The sequence below is a fragment of the Coptis chinensis genome, chromosome 8 (genome assembly GCF_015680905.1).
Source record: "Coptis chinensis isolate HL-2020 chromosome 8, ASM1568090v1, whole genome shotgun sequence".
In the NCBI taxonomy this organism is placed as follows: Eukaryota; Viridiplantae; Streptophyta; class Magnoliopsida; order Ranunculales; family Ranunculaceae; genus Coptis; species Coptis chinensis.
Window position 1 is genome coordinate 54,571,093 of NC_141463.1, and position 4,924 is coordinate 54,576,016.

Genomic DNA, 4,924 nt, shown 5'->3' on the forward strand with positions numbered 1-4,924 from the left:
CCAATTATGTTTCGGCAGTAAATTGCTTCAACACAACGAGAGCAATGGTAAAGAACACACTAAGAAACAGAGGAATTTGATGTTGGGGGAGATGAAACTGAACCAAATAATGGCTGCCTACGTACCCAAGATCTATTATCTAGAGATCAAGTTTCCACGTAGTTCCTTATGAAAAACAGTTTGGTATTTATATAGGTAGAGTAGAGAGTCCTTGTAGCTCAAGTAATCTTGTAGCTCGAGTAATTGTGATAGACTATAACTTTCAACTGATAATTATCTCTTTGATAAGAAATGAATCTGGACATAAATCAATGTACATTAGTGGTAAGCCATGTGTCTAAGGTTCAGTCTTAGACACATGAGTTAATGGGCCTGTACATTGATCCATTGCAAATTGGGCTTTAGCCCTGTCGATTAAATGAATAAAATAGAGACCCCTAGTAATGGACGTTTGCCACGTAGGTGGGGGTCGAAACAGTATGGAATTTGAATTATGCTCTTGATGTTAAATAGGAAAGCTAAAAAAAAAGGTTTGAAACAAATCCAGTATAAGGCAATTAAATTACAAAATGAACTTGATATCATTATTATTATTTTTTTTATTTATTGGCAAGCCTGTATTAAATGAGATCAGTGACTCTTTGATGCTGGCGAGGTTCGAGCCCCAGATCTCTGGTATCATCTCTACCGACTATTATTGGTAAAGAATATAGTTCTGATTGGTATAAACATGCTTCTAATCACTGTCTTAAATCGATTGCTTGCAGTTGAGTATGTTTCGTCCAGTCGATGTCATTAGTGCACCCCTCGGCAACTCCAAAATGGGGAAACTTTATGGGACTGAGACTAAAGTTGGGAGCAACAAATTACTGGTGGTTGCTACGAGCCATCTCAACAGCCGTTGCGCTGACCCCAATGACCCTAATAGCCATCCGAATGTCATATTATGCGGTGTCATGAACTGGGAAGAGAAGAAGGACAATGAATTCCCCCTCCCTAAATCCCTGATGGATGGGTAGATGCGTGGACTGAACTGAAGGGTGAAGAAAAAGGTTACACTTTTGATACCAAGTCGAATGAAATGCTTAATGGTAATTATCAACACTTCATAATGCGGTTTGATCGAATTCTATGCAATTTGAAGGGCTTCAGACTGGATAACATTGAGATTATTGGGAAGGACCGCATCCCAGATGTTTCTTGTCAAAAGAATAAGAAGATGCTCCCTGTCTTGCCCAGTGACCACTATGGGTAGGGGTGACTTCGGATCGGATCGGATCGGATTAACCTCCTTCAGAATTTTTCCAAATTTTTTTCAGAACCTAATATGCTAGCCAAATCCGATCCAATTTTTTTTCGGATTCAAAATATATTTCCAATTTTGAAACTTTCGGAAATTTCGGAATAACTCGGAAATTTCGGAATACTTGGTAAATTTTCAAATATCTCTTTACTTTCAATTATTTTTGGAATATCATACGCCAATGTTCATTGTAGGGAGAGAAAACCATGTCCATAACACCAATGTACCAACAACAATACGCACTTGTTTACTGAGAAAACCCATTTTCATTCAAACAAGTGATCCAAGAAAAAACGAGAAAAAAAACCTGCAGTCACCAATAGCAAACATTGCATTTTATTGAGGTTTAGGTATTTGTAATGTTTCAATATTTTTTCGTATGTGGAAATTGAAGCGTGAAGTGTCTGCATAAATAATGGATTATGGTCTTGGACTCTAAGTAGCTTTACATAATATTCTATCTATTGGAATTTGGCTTTTGGATTGGTCTGGAAGTCATTGTATGACTCAATGACATTTTTTTTCATATTATTGTTGTTGTGGCAGACGGTGTAATGACAGTAGAGTGGTCCAATTCAAGTGGGGAAGTAGCGGCTAGGTTATGTTTTTGTTTTGTTTTTGGAAGTAAAAAACTAGAAAATGAATGAATGGTTGAAATCTAATCAAGTGGATAGTGAGAGAAGTATATATTTTCGGAATAAACTGGCAATAATATCGGAAATTTCGGAATTTTCGGATCGGATCGGATTTTAGAATTATATCCAAATCCGATCCAATTTTTTTTCAAAATTTTCGAAAATCGAAAAATCGGCCCATGAAAACTACACCCAGAGCCAGACCAATTTCGGGTCGGATTTCGGAAAAATCGGAAATTCGGCAAAAAGAGACACCCCTAACTATGGGTAAGCTATGTTGTACTAATTCGATTGATGTCAAAGAGAATGATATGAATGCAGTTATATATTTCTTTTATATCATTTTCTCTGGGGTATTTATTTGATTTTATGAAGTTTTTTTGTTGGTTTATCACTATGAGAACTAATATTCGATGTGTTGTTTGAACAAGCACAATAATTATCATGGATCGTGAGACTAGGCAAATCCAAAGGTTTTGGTTTCATTGAGTACGCATCTCAAGAGAATGCACAGAGTGCTATACAGACCATGTACCAACAGGAACATCATAGCAGAAAGATAAAGGTAAATTTTGCAACAAATCGGTCAGGAGGACTACACAATGGCAGCGGAGACTATGGTGGTGGTGGTGGAAGTGGTGGCAACAGTGGAGGTGGTATCTATGGTAATGGAAACAATTTTGATAGAAGTGGTACTGTTGGTGGTTATGGTGGCGACTTGGTATATGGAACAATTATTTCATCATGCAATTTGATTCGTGTTTGACCGATGTTTGTTATCCCTCTGTTCAATTTGTATTTGTTACAGGGTTCAATTATTAGTAATCACTTACTGAGTTTATCAATTGAAAGTGATAATAGTTTTGCTGCAATTTGAGTTCATTCTTGGTAACTGGATTTATTGTGATTACAATGTCAAACTCTTTTGGGCTCAATTTGAATAGTTTGTGAAAGTTATGTACTTTTTTAAGTTTAGCACTATATATTGGGAATTCGACACTGAAAAAGTATAGATTCGAAAAACAATATTCTCTATTCTCGAAGCTTTATTGGTAAGTTTTTCTTGCCATTTGTTATCGATCATGTACCCCATAACCTCTTTTTGCTCTCAATGATGTCGATTGAGTTTTTATATTCACTTGGTCTAAAAACAAAGAAGATTATAATGGTAGGGTGATCATGAGGTACAAAAATAAGAGCCACTTTATATACATAGTGATGTAGCTTTGGATTGAATTTCATTTTTGAGGTCTAGGATGGACCATTTTATGGTTATAAGACTGCCGATTTTCTAACGTTAGTGTTTATTTTTGTCATGATATGTAGTAGTTCCTTAAGTATCAAGCTCACAGCGGCAACGACCAAAGAGGAGTTTAAATGGAGCAAAGATGAGCACAAAGTCGATTAACTTGACGTCAAACACACCCACACGATGCATGACCATCACAATTTCAACACATAGATATCCCCTTACGAACCCCAGCTATAACTATTATTACTGCTAATCTAATCCATATGTAGAGTGCTAGATATTGGGGAATAATTATCTACATTTGTGAATGTTCTTGGTGTACTAAGTTATATTTGATGTTGTAGTCGTATGAATAATTTTAGAATTTTCCTTCTATATTAGATTTGTATGTGGTGCTGCTAAAGCAAGTTTGATTTCACCCTCACATTGAAATGCATTTTGTTTGTTTTTGTAATTTGTTGTTTGATGTATTGATTATTTTGATATAAGTAATAAATAGTAACACAAGTTTTAGAAACCATTCATTATTTCTTTTGATAAATATAGTTGTTCAGTCTCTATACTTCAAACACTCAAGGCACTATGAATACATATGTGCTTCATAAATTTTAAAATTAATATTCTAATAGTGCACAAACAAGGGTATTATGAAAGTTTGAATGGACCCAATCATCAAAACCTTTTAAGCAAGTGATAGAAAAGCCCAAAAAGATTCATTTTGGCAGATATTCCTCATTTCAAACCCCAAAATTATGTTAATCACATTTTTCAACAAAGTTTACATATCTCTTTCCCATTTCCGTTTAAATTGAATGATTACACTTGATGGTTGTTACAATATTTAATTTTCATATCTACTAAGGAAAAAAAAATCAGATTAACAAGTAATAATGCAACAAGCCCGTCACAGGGGATTTTACCTATGGTTTTTGGGTTTATTTTTCATTTATACTAAATAGAGAAAAAAAATTTGAAAATAGTAAGCCCGGCCATAGGACGGGTAGATTAGCTAGTTTTTATATAAAATCGATCTTCTTCAACTTTTTCGCATTTTTGTAATAAGTATATTTGTTTGTGTTTATTTTTTAAGTTATGGTAAATGATTTTATTCATTTCTTATCAAGTGAGCGGAGCGAACGTTCTAGCCCGAGGGGGGAGGGTTATGTGGACAAAAAGTCATTTGGTTGGTTTATGTCTGTCCTCACTCCTCATTTCTCATCTCTTATATTCGTCCATCTCCATCTCCATACCCTCTCAATCTCTCCCTCTCCGCTCACGCCCCCACTGCATAGTAGTATACTAGTAGTATAAATATGTATTACTACTATATATATATTATAAGATATATTATGGAAAAAAACCGCCTAGCGTCTAGCTTGTCTCCGCGCTGCCTAGAAGGCCTAGGGGCTAGGTCTCCCTGAACACCGCCTAGCCTTTTTTAGAACATTGGAAATTATTAACCGAAAATGTGTCCTTGATCAGAAATTATTATTGGGCTTTAATCGAGTGAGCGGAGCGAACGATCTTGGCAGAAGGGGGGTTATGCGGACAAAAACCAAGTTGGTTGGTTTCTGTCTGTCTGTCTGTCCTCATCTATTTTGTTATTTCTCTTCGTCCCTCTCCACGCACTCTAAATCTCCACTCCTCCCTCTCCCTCTCCCTCTCCGCTCACGCCCCCACTGCTTAGCAGTATACTAGTCTATGAGTTTAGTTGTCCGTGAAGGGTTTAGTCCC